The sequence below is a fragment of the Coregonus lavaretus genome (genome assembly GCF_964263955.1).
Source record: "Coregonus lavaretus genome assembly, chromosome: 4".
In the NCBI taxonomy this organism is placed as follows: domain Eukaryota; kingdom Metazoa; phylum Chordata; class Actinopteri; order Salmoniformes; family Salmonidae; genus Coregonus; species Coregonus lavaretus.
Window position 1 is genome coordinate 40,573,026 of NC_139991.1, and position 12,625 is coordinate 40,585,650.

Sequence of the window (12,625 nt, forward strand, 5' to 3'; positions counted from 1 at the left end):
TAGAGGAAGAAAGCCTATACTGCTTATTTGCTGGTCGCATGACTATAAGACAGGAGCATGCAATAATAAGGCCTAAGCATGCCCACTTAAATGATCACAATGGCCCTGTTGTTTATGCTGCTCTTACAATCTAAAGAGCCTTCCTTGTCTCAGACTCAGTCTCCACCCACCCTCCTGCCATTCCATTCCCTTACTCAAGGTTGTGGTCCAGCTTGAAGCTGTGTGTGTGACTGCTATTACGGTCCCTTAGCCTCACAGGAAGCTGGGTGCGATGGTTATGACGGTCCCAGAGCTGCACAGGAAGCCAATTCAATCTGTGATAATGGCATTGACCTGACCCTGGGGGCTGTGCTCCGACATGGTTCCTGCTGGGCCAAGCCTCTCTGAGGTAGAAAGGAAGAGATGGAGGGAGCAATGGACGGAAGGATGGACGGAATGATGGATGTCTTCTCCCAGCGCTGGGATGTTACTTCACTTACATTGACCGCTGTTGCTATGTCCTAATGTTTATTGAACCGTCTTAATGACCTATATCTTCATCAGGACAGGACATGCTCAACATGCTAAAGTCAAATAACGACAAAGCAGATCAATTACAGAGCAGTGTCCTTCCATATACTATACAGTTCCAGACCATGCAGGGGTGTTTCCTGTGGCCTCTTCCTCCTCTGATTACAATGTGAAAGGCAGTCCTGTGAGGCTGAATGGCACAGGGCTCCTTGTATCCGCCATGCTCTAATTAGGCATGGTCATTAAAAGAGGCCCTGTGCCTTTGTAGTGACATCTGGTTCCCTGTCTACCTCCTGTATCAGGGGTGGAGAAACAGGCCAAACAAAACCAGGAAGTGGGCTATGACTGCCTCACCACCATGACAGGGCACGGGGTGAGAGGTCAGGGACAGGAAGAGCTACTACCGGATCTCGAGGTGCTCAAATGTGTGTGTGTCTGTTTTTCTCCCCAGTGTACTACTGTACAGGAAGTCTGAAAATATGAAACACGAGGAGAAGGAAATTTGATCTTGTAGGTGGCCTCTGTATGTTTTCCGTTACAGCCGGACTTCACGCATGTATTTCTAGCCTGAGTGATATTATGTACGCGTTCAAAGTCATCTTAGAATTCCCATACATGTGCTCTTTCTTTCTGTTGACAGTGTTGAGCGCTAGTACATTACATGGGCCTTGGCCTCTGCAGACAGAATGTATAGAGCTATGTGCCCTTACTGGAGGAAGACTCCCTGCTATTGTGTTTCCTTTGTGTAGGAGGTGGAGTAGGAGGTAGGAGCCTACAGTGTGCTTAGAAATACAGAACTGTGCGCAAAATGCTACATTAATGCAACATAATGAATACAGCAGTGTGTGAGAACGTAGATGGAATGGGTTTAATTATTCTGCACAAAACAGGGAGGAATACAAAACACACATAGACCAGTAGTTTGGAATGTCGATACTATTCCACATGAAAAAAAAGGGACATTTTCACAAACAAGCTATTATTTACCAGACCTTCTGTGCTCTGTATGTGAGAGAGAAAGCAGAATGTCTAAAGTGTGTTTTTGTGTGCTAACGAGGTTTGTGCAGTGTAGCAGTGCTGGACAATAGTGTCCTGTAGAATCTATAGGAACATTATCCAGGATAGGCAGCATAGCTTACATTTCATAGATTTTTTTCACTAACTAGGACTGAGCTACTGTTATGCAAATGCTTTTCATTAGGCAGTGAGTGTTTCTTCATTCAAAAAGCTTTATCAGGGATTCACTATTTGTGATTGACAGAAAAACAGAGTGGAAACATTGTAAAATAAATCCGTACATGGTAAATGCATTATAAATATTTGACATAACTTTTAAAGTGAACTTATAACACTACATTTAAAACACAAGGACATATGACCTCTGATGGAATTGTTTTTCGAGGTAATACAGAGTACATTACATGATCTGGAGAAATAAGTAATGATTTATATAATCACAATCTGTCTAATAAAAAGGGGCACAATTACTATCCTAATGATCAGATACAGCATATTATTTTCAGTCTATCGTAATCTTAAATAAATATGGATTAAAATATATTATACAGAACTTAGAATTAACCTTTAAAAGTGCTCTAGCATTGCTTACATTTTAGAGTAAATATTGAAGGTTAAAAAAACAAGATATCCATTGGCATATTCACATTCACCTAAAACAGTTTGCACTTCATTGCCATTCATAAGTTATTTTCGTCCCCTCTGCTATAATAAACAAAATATTTAATGTGAAGATGTCTGTCTGTGTGAGGATGAGAGCTGCATGATAACAAGCAGTCAGACACTAACATGGGCTGGGTACCTCTGAGTCGCTAGGGCAAACTGTTGCTAAGCACTTCTGGTTGCTAAGTGAGTGTGAGAGTGAGAACATTTGGGGAGCCCTTGGAGCAATGCTGAAATCTGAGGGCATTCCTTGACAGCTGGTGCTGCTGCAGAACTGTTTCAAACCCAAACTCCACTCATATGACAGGCTAATGGTGCGGTGATAGAGACAGCCCTAAAGCATCCTCAATGTGATAAAGTAGTTTTTCTTCTACAGGTTAAATAAACACACATATAAACAAGAACAACAATCTTAAAATAGGCCAACATGATCTAATGTAGACTGCAGTATGTACTGTACCTGTGTTCCAGTCATTGACATCCATTTGACAATCAAAAAGCAGCAGTTAACATCAACAACAGAGATATGACACTGTCACTGTTGTCAGTCCTGTTCTGGACAATCTACAGTATCAACATGTGAACAGTGATCCATATCAACATCGATATCGTCTTTAAAGATCAGTAACTGAGAATTGAGTAACTGGTACTGACTAAGGCCCGTACATACTGGGGTCCTTGAGGGACCTTGAGGGCCACTGCTACAGAGAGGCCTCTCCTGATCTAATCCGCCTGCCTCTCAGTGTCCATGCTCTGGTCTTTAGGGTGTAACAGGCAGGTCTGAGGCACTGCTCTCCAGCTCCAGCCCAGTGAAGCTCACCAGTGAGCCAGGACACAGGCAGCCATTTATACTGGAGGGCCTATGAGGAGAGGCTCTGGTCCCAGTCATAGTGCTGGAGCAGGTACCCACACGCTGCCTGAAATGGAAATACAGAGACAGATGTCCCTCTAGAGACAATAGAGAAGTCCTTTTAAGACACAACACATTAGGCTACATAAACTATCACTCTTGCCAATCTGGCTACTGAGGTCCAAATATGTGACCCGTTTCAATAAGCTAGGCGTACTACTTCACAGGAGAGGCATTTGAAACATAAACATTGTTGTTGTTTTTTTATGCATTTTTTGGCAGAAATGCCTTCTGGAACATGTGAACATTCATGTGCCTTAAATTGTATGCCATCTGAAAATACAAATAACATTGTTAAATTACGAGCCTAGTTGGTTTAGCCACGGAAAAAGACTGGAACCTTCCCGCTAGCCATGATTGGCTGAGCTAATAGATGGGCTGGACATACGAGAGATGAGTTTGGATTGGTCTGCCATGTAGCATGCTTCTGTCTATAACATGAGCTCTTCAGTATGTGTACATAATCCTTGCTACTGCGGCTTGTTTGAAAGATATCATGGAGAACTGTAAAAGAGTTTCTACTGCTAGGCGCTATTGACAAAGATCAGTGCCAAAAAGTTGTGATGGACTACTTTCTGGAGGACGATCGTGCCATGCTGACTCTCTCTGACTCTGAAAATGAATCAGACGATGAGTAAATCCCTGATTTAGGTAAAAACATTTTCATTGAACCAGACATTCTAGAGTCTTCTGATGACAGTGATGGGGAAGAAATGGTGATCAACAGTGTTGTTTTCACAGAAGAAGTTGAACGAGTTTTGAAATCAGTGGAATGCCCAGTGAAAGCAGAGTATGATTGCAAATGCGGAGGGAGTCGAAAAGAGAACACAGAAAGCTGTTGTATAAAACACCTGTCTCTGGATTACATCTTCAAACTAAGGGCAACCATGGCATCAATGACAGAAAGGGAGAAGTGTTCATCCATGTATACATGTAAGAGTCTAGCTACATTTTCAGATATTATACGTTTCTAATTTTGTCAAAAAGTGGTTTTCATTGCAAGTTAAAGTGTACTGTTAGCTAGGTAACAGTAGCTGGCTGGCTTGCAAGCTAACATTATGTGTATGATCTGTGTAGTAGTATTATTTATATCTCCATTTGCATTGTTAGTTATAGCCTAATGTTAGCTAGCTAGCTAACATTGAACCTAGTTGGTTAGCTTTAGCTATGTGCAGATTCATGTATGGTGGCTAGCAATGACAATCAGTTTGTATTGCTAGTAGTATTGGTTGGGATTATGGTTCATTGTTTATCTCACTCTGTTTAGCAGATGGCCTCACATGTGATTCCCTAAAGAGATGGGTGGGGCTAAGGCTTAAGAGGGTGTGAGCGATGCTGAATTGTGTAGACAAAGAAGAGCTCTCCAATAGGTGTACCAAAATATTCAAGGGGCCATTTTCTCAAAAGTTTATCACCTTTCAAAGCAGAATTACTTTCCCATTGTTCCTCAACTGCAATGTATGATATACCATTTTCTAGCTTTGAGTCTCTACTTTTATCCAATGTAAAAAACACCATTTAAGACCGAATCGAGGTGGTGGGTCACATATGGTGTCTAGTGTCCTTTTCGTCCACTGCAGGATCTATGACAAGACCAGTTAGATGCTAACAGTACATGAATGACAGGTCGTCCTTGCCCCTCCTCTCTTTCCTTCTGAGTGAGTGCCTTAGCCAGGGGCGGTAAGGGGAGGGAAGGGGGAAGATGACTCATAGCTTCTGACCTACATCCTACTGCTCACCAGAGTCTCCCCTCTGGTCACACAAATCCCAATCACTAGCCTGGCCAAGACAGAAACAGCCAGCTACCTCTCTAGTGATGGTGCCTCAGTAATGACCACTGAGAACACTGCTGCAGTTGGGATGGGCCAGGTAATAAATCACAAAGATACATAGCGCATGTTTTGGAGGGATTCCAAGGAGCTATTCCAATGCATGTGATTTAAAAAGCTAAAAAGGGGTTCCATGCAATACACTAATTGACAGCTTTTGAAGGACACCCCATTTCTCTTCTCTTAATATATTCCTTTGTGCTTAAAGGGAAATATATAATTTGCTTTACTTAGATATAAATCAACACTCAGAGTAGATCCATGACTCTGAAACTCACATCTTGTCACCTCTCATACAACTCATGGTCCTATAGAATAGTGCTGAGCAAATAGTGCTTTTAGAGGTTTTCGATTATGAAAACATTAAATGCACTACACATTATGTGGGTTGAATGCTGTAACAACACAGAATAAAACAATTAATAAAAGTCCCATGATGGTAGTGATTGCCCATTACTGCTTATTATTTTTTTCACATTACTTTTACTTTAATAAAATATTTCAATTGTGCATATTACATTTGCTTTATTTAATGACTTCATTATTTCATTCCAAGTCATCATCTCATCTACAGAGCTGCTGCCTATGCTGTCGGACAAAATCACTATTTTAGTAGTTCTTCAAAGTAAATAAGGTATACTTTTATGACTTCTGAATACCAACTATAAATCACTTAGATCATGTATTTTCAGGTAGAGATACCTCACGAAGCAACTGCTCTCTATTCCTCTCGATCATCCGTCTTCTGTCTCTTCTCTCCTTCTCCTTGTCTGCCGCACACAGACCGGACAAGTAGGCGCGCAATGGATTATTGTAATTGTAGTTAATTACCACGTTTTCTGCGCTAAACTATGTAGAATATTGGCCTGTTTGTTGGAAACTACAACTCCCTACTACATCACAACGTTTCGGGCTTGATCTGACTTATCTCTGTAGAAACTGTGCATTGAGCTCACAGAAGAAAAAAAAGCGGAATGGAATTCAAATAATCATCAATTATTTTTTGGTTTTTAAACAACTAACCGAAATGTTGGTTAATCACTACAGTAGTAGTGTTCTTAGTTCTGCTGTAGAGAGAAAGCCCTGCTGATATATGTGTGTGTGGAGGCTGCCACGTGTAAAGGAGGATGACAAATGGACTGTCCCCTCAGGGGTGACCTGGGTTTGGGGGGCTGGCCACGGTAGATTTCACTAAGCCAAACATCATCTGTTCCATGACTGAGCCCGCCTCCGCTCCTCAGAATGGGTATGTCTGGGTTAAATGTTAACGTCACTGCCCACTGCAGCTAGCTAGCAGCCCTGGCATGATGAGATAGGATACACTTCTTTACAATTCACAATCACCTAGGATCTAAATGTAAGAGTTGTGAATCTTGCCTCAAGTACCGCAATGGACACTTAGGAGCCTATATACAGTGCATTCGGAAAGTATTCAGACCCCTTGACTTTCTCCACATTTTGTTATGTTATAGCCTTATTCTAAAATGGATTAAATTGCTTTTTTCCCTCATCAATCTACACAAAATACCCCATAATGACAAAGCGAAAACAGGTTTGTAGACATGTTTATAAATTCATAAAAAATTTAAAACAGAAATACCTTATTTACATAAGTATTCAGGCCCTTTGCTATGAAACTCGAAATTGAGCTCAGGTGCATTCTGTTTCCATTGATCATCCTTGAGATGTTTCTACAACATGACTGGAGTCCACCTGTGGTAAATTCAATTGATTGGACATGATTTGGAAAGGCACACACCTGTCTATATAAACCAAGCCATGAAGACGAAGGAATTGTCCGTAGAGCTCCGAGACAGGATTGTGTCGAGGCACAGATCTGGAGAAGGGTACAAAAAATGTCTGCAGCATTGAAGATCCCTAAGAACACAGTGGCCTCCATCATTCTTAAATGGAAGAAGTTGGGAACCACTCTTCCTAGAGCTGGCCGCTCAGCCAGAGCCCGGACCTGAACCCGATCGAACATCTCTGGAGAGACCTGAAAATAGTTGTGCAGCGACGCTCCCCATCCAACCTGACAGAGCTTGAGAGGATCTGCAGAGAAGAATGGGAGAAACTCCCCAAATACAGGTGTGCCAAGCTTGTTGAATCAACTGGTTGAATCAATGTTGTTTCAATGCAGTTTGTCAAAGTATTGTGACGTGGAATCTACGTGGAAAATATATTGGATTAGAAAAAAGTTATCAACCGTAAACTGTTATTTTGAGGGTGAAAGTTCAACCACAGGATCATGTCATCATGGTAACCAAATTTCAACATAGACAAATTCTGTTTAAAATATGTTGAATTTATACCTTTAAAACAACATCAGATCTTCAAAATATATAGCATTTGCAAAGTCATCCACCGCCGTTGTTTCAATTCAACCCAGGGTTCAACTAAAAATAGACAGTATATAGGCCTAGGGTTTCAAGCTTGGTTGATTTCAAAAGTAATGATATTTAGTGATATTGAATTGTGTTTGGTTGTCAACACAACCAAATATCAACCATAGTCCCTGTGTCCAAGAATGCGAAGGTAACCTGCCTAAATGTCTACCGCCCCGTAGCGCTCACGTCGGTAGCCATGAAGTGCTTTGAAAGGCTGGTCATAGCTCACATCAACACCATCTTCCCGGAAACCCTAGACCCACTCAAATTTGCATACCGCCCCAACAGATCCACAGATGACGCAATCTCAATCGCACTCCACACTGCTCTTTCCCACCGGGACAAAAGGAACACCTATGTGAGAATGTTGTTCATTGACTACAGCTCAGCGTTCAACACCATAGTGCCCACAAAGCTCATCACTAAGCTAAGGACCCTGGGACTAAACACGTCCCTCTGCAACTGGATCCTGGACTTCCTGACGGGCCGCCCCCCAGGTGGTAAGGGTAGGCAACAACATCTGCCACGCTGATCCTCAACACCGTGGCCCCTCAGGGGTGCGTGCTTAGTCCCCTCCTGTACTCCCTGTTCACCCACGACTGCGTGGCCAAGCACGACTCCAACACCATCATTAAGTTTGCTGACGACACAACAGTGGTAGGCCTGATCACCGACAACGATGAAACAGCCTAAAGGGAGGAGGTCAGAGACCTGGCAGTGTGGTGCCAGGACAACAAAATTTTTACATTTTACATTTTACAACCTCTCCCTCAATGTGAGCAAGACAAAGGAGATGATCGTGGACTACAGGAAAAGGAGGGCCGAACAGGTCCCCATTAACATCGACAGGGCTGTAGTGGAGCGGGTCGAGAGTTTCAAGTTCCTTGGTGTCCACATCACCAACAAACTATCATGGTCCAAACACACCAAGACAGTCGTGAAGAGGGCACAACAACACATTTCCCCCCCTCAGGAGACTGAAAAGACTTGGCATGGGTCCCCAGATCCTCAAAAAGTTATACAGCTGCACCATCGAGAGCATCCTGACCAGTTGCATCACCGCCTGGTATGGCAACTGCTCGGCATCCGACCGTAAGGCGCTACAGAAGGTAGCATCACTGGGGCCAAGCTTCTTGCCATCCAGGTGTCAGAGGAAGGCCCAAAAAATTGTCAAAGACTCCAGTCACCCAAGTCATAGACTGTTCTCTCTGCTACCGCACGGCAAGCGGTACCAGAGCGCCAAGTCTAGGTCCAAAAGGCTCCTTAACAGCTTCTACCCCCAAGCCATAAGACTGCTGAACAATTAATCAAATGGCCACCCGGACTATTTACATTGACACCCCCCCCCCTTTGTTTTTACACTGCTGCTACTCGCTGTTTATTTTCTATGCATAGTCACTTTACCCCTATCTACATGTACAAATAACCTAGACTAAACTGTACCCCTGCATATTGACTCGGTACCAGTGCCCCTTGTATATAGCCTCGTATTGTTATGTAATCATATTGTGTTACTTTTTATTTTATTTTTTGCTTTAGTTTATTTAGCAAATATTTTCTTAACTCTGTTTCTTGAACTGCACTGTTGATTAAAGGCTTGTAAGTAAGCATTTCACGGTAAGGTGAATGAACCTGTTGTATTCGGCACATGAGACAAATACAATTTGATTTGATTTGATTTGAAGAAGATGCATTTTCTACGTGGATAGTTCAATCTGTCCCACTGACTTAGTCTGGCTTTAATTCCAGTTTGTCTACAAATTAATCATTGATATGTTGGATTCACGTCTCCATCTCAACTAAAAATCAAAGTTAAGGAATAGGACTAAATTAAAGTGCATTTAAAGTTTGATTTGATTTAGTCATATTCTTTAACTTTGATTTTTAGTTAAGATGGATATCAATTATTAATGTGTAGACAAACTGGAATTGAAGCCAGACTAAGTCAGTGACACAGATGGAACTATCCAACCAAACACAATTCAATATAACTTTTGTAATACATTAAACAGCCTTAACTTTAGGCTCTTACAAACTAATGTAACATTCACCTTAAAATGAGTAACACATCCATGGCCAAATTTTGAGGTTACTGTAACTATAAATGTCTTCTTATGTAGTCATATAAAGCGTGCATGTTCAAGGTAGCATGTATAGGTCATCGCAGGTCTGTGGAGATCTTCACAATTTTAATAATCTGCACAGAATCTCAAACGGCAACGATCACTTTTATTGTAGTCTTAACTGCAATCCAGGGGCTTCATTTATCCAAAATAATATTCTAAACCTTGCGTGCGTGCGCCAGTTTTCCCACAAAGGTTGGTATTTATCCATTTTGAAATTGAATGAATAGTGTGCGTATCTCCACACAAATCTCAAACCCTGCCTGAACACAACTTCTAGAATGTTGATCAACTGTATTGCAAGCAAATAGGCTTATTGTTCATTTGGGGGAAATGGGGGTGTTTGACGCACAGGAATTATAATATGTCACGGTTTCGGCCGAGGCTGCCTCTCTCCCTTGTTCGGGCAGGCTTCGGCGCTCGTCGTCTCCGGAATTCTAGCTGCCACCGATAGATGTTTCATGTTCGTTTGCTTTTGTCTGTTTGTTTCACACCTGTTTCTGTTTTACGTAATTAGTGTCCTATAAGTTTCTCGTTGTGTTTGTCAGGTGTTGTGTATGATTGTTTTCGTCAGTGTTGTGTTTTGCTCGGTTGAGCATATTTTCTCCACTGCGCTGGAGCTCAGTTGCACTTGTTTGTGCACCACATCGTTTTGTCGCACCTGTTTGTGCGCATTTTGCCTTTTCGCCTTTGTGCGTAGTTTAGCTGTCGGGCTTAGTTGTCCTGGTGCCTGTGTTGGGCCAGAAATACAGCGTTTGGAACTTACCGTCTGCGTCCTGCATTTGATTTCCTACACTACACCTACACACGCCCTGACAGAATCATACACCATACTATGGAATCAGCAGGAGCCGAGGCAGCGCAGACGAGACTGGAAGCCCAGGTTCGGGACCAGCAGGAGCAACTCCTGCAGATGGGGAACGCCCTGCAGGAGGTGATTACCACACTCCGAGGCTGGGGTTCGCCTCCACCACCGCTCGCCCTGCCAGCACCATCGGCCAGCCCGCCCATTCCAGCGCCGGAACCTCGAGGAGTCCGACTATCTCTCCCGAGGGCCTACGACGGGACAGCGGCTGGGTGTCAGGGATTCCTGCTCCAGGTAGAGCTATACCTGGCCACCGTGCACCCGGCACCTTCAGGGCACGAGAGCGTGTCCGCCCTGATCTCCTGCCTGGCCGGAAAAGCGTTGGAGTGGGCCAACGCGGAGTGGAGGAAGATCGACGCCACGACTATTACGTACACCGAGTTCTCCCGCCGCTTCAGGGCGGTGTTTGACCATCCCCCGGAGGGGAAAGCGGCGGGGGAGCGTCTGGTCTTCCTCCGGCAGGGGAGGAGAAGTGCCCAGGAATTCGCGCTCGAATTCCGTACTCTAGCGGCAGATGCAGGGTGGAATGATCGGGCCCTCATCGATCTCTACCGATGCAGCCTACGAGAGGACGTCCGTCGGGAGCTGGCTTGTAGGGACACCAGCCTCACTTTCGACCAGCTGGTGGATATGTCCATCAGGCTGGATACCCTGCTGGCTACCCGCGGACGTCTTGCGGAGGGTCCGTCCATTCCACCCTCCAGCGCCTCCGAGCCTTGTCCCATGGAGCTCGGGGGCGCTGGCGCTAGAGAGAGGAGGAGTCGGCAGGCTAGGGGGTCCATCCACTGCACCAACTGTGGTCGGGGAGGACACACCGCGGCTAGGTGCTGGGGATGGCCTCCTAGGGGAGATGACGACAGGTCCCGCACTGGGGATTCCCTCCAGGTGAGTAGGCGCCCCACTCACCCAGAGCTCTCTGTTGCCCATTTTTGTATGCCTGTACGTTTTCCACAGGTAGCACCTCATTCCCAGCATAAGGCGCTGGTAGATTCAGGCGCAGCTGGGAATTTTATTGATAAAAAGTTTTGTTTAGCGTTAGGGATTCCCCTCATTCCTGTTGATGTTCCTTTTCCCGTTCACGCCCTAGATAGTCGTCCGTTGGGTACGGGCTTAATCAGGGAGGTCACGGCGCCACTTAGGATGTGTGCGCAGGGGGATCATCAGGAGATGATTCAGCTGTTCCTGATTGACTCTCCTGCGTATCCGGTGGTGCTGGGCATGCCCTGGTTGAGTACCCATAACCCAGTGATTTCGTGGCAGGAGAGGGCTCTGATGGAGTGGTCTGCTCAGTGTGTGGGTAGATGTTTGGGCGTTTCCGTAGGGGCTACCTCGGTGGAGAGTCCAAACCAGGTGCCCGCATTGCACATTCCACCTGAGTATGGGGATTTGGCTATTGCGTTTAGTAAGGCGAGGGCGACGCAGTTGCCACCCCATAGGCAGGGGGATTGTGCGATAAACCTCCAGGCAGGAGCTGCGCTCCCACGAAGCCATGTGTATCCTCTGTCTCAGGAGGAGAGGAAAGCTATGGAGATTTACATAGACGAATCACTGAGACAAGGATACATACGGCCGTCCACTTCCCCCGCGTCCTCGAGTTTCTTTTTCGTGAAGAAAAAGGATGGTGGTTTGCGCCCATGCATCGATTACCGTGGTCTCAATCAGATTACGGTGAAGTATAGTTATCCACTCCCGCTGATTGCGACCATGACTGAGTCGTTGCATGGGGCGCGTTTCTTCACGAAACTAGATCTCAGGAGCGCGTACAACTTGGTGCGCATCAGGGAGAACGATGAATGGAAAACAGCCTTTAGTACCACCTCGGGCCATTACGAGTATCTGGTCATGCCATACGGGTTGATGAACGCTCCATCAGTCTTCCAATCATTTGTGGATGAGATCTTCAGGGACATGCAGGGGCAGGGGGTGGTGGTGTACATTGATGACATTCTCGTGTACTCACCTACCCGTGTCGAGCATGTAGCCCTGGTGCGCAAGGTGTTGCGGAGGCTGGTGGAGCACGACCTGTATGTGAAGGCAGAGAAGTGTCTGTTTTTCCAGGAGTCGGTCTCCTTTTTGGGTTATCAGTTGTCTGCGTCAGGGGTGAGGATGGAGGTAGATCGGGTGTCGGCCGTGCGTAATTGGCAAACACCAACCACTGTGAAGGAGGTGCAGCAGTTTTTGGGGTTTGCAAATTACTACAGGAGGTTTATCCGGGGTTTTGGACAGGTGGCAGCTCCCCTCACGTCTCTGTTGAAGGGGGGTCCGGTGCGTCTGCAGTGGTCGGCCGAGGCGGACAGGGCGTTTGGGAGGTTGAAGGACCT

The 12,625-nt window shown here is 45.1% G+C and overlaps 1 pseudogene across 1 annotated transcript in view; it reads right to left on the bottom strand.

The window, feature by feature from the left end:
* Positions 1-309: 309 nt before the first annotated feature.
* Positions 310-12,625, bottom strand: part of LOC311127420 — a 44,881-nt pseudogene continuing 32,565 nt past the window's right edge. Inside the window, exons 8-9 of the transcript in view lie at positions 3,011-3,107; positions 310-383 (exon numbers count right to left, since the gene is read on the bottom strand). The product of the transcript in view is annotated as an uncharacterized misc_RNA (transcript). The remainder of the gene's footprint in view (positions 384-3,010; positions 3,108-12,625) is intronic.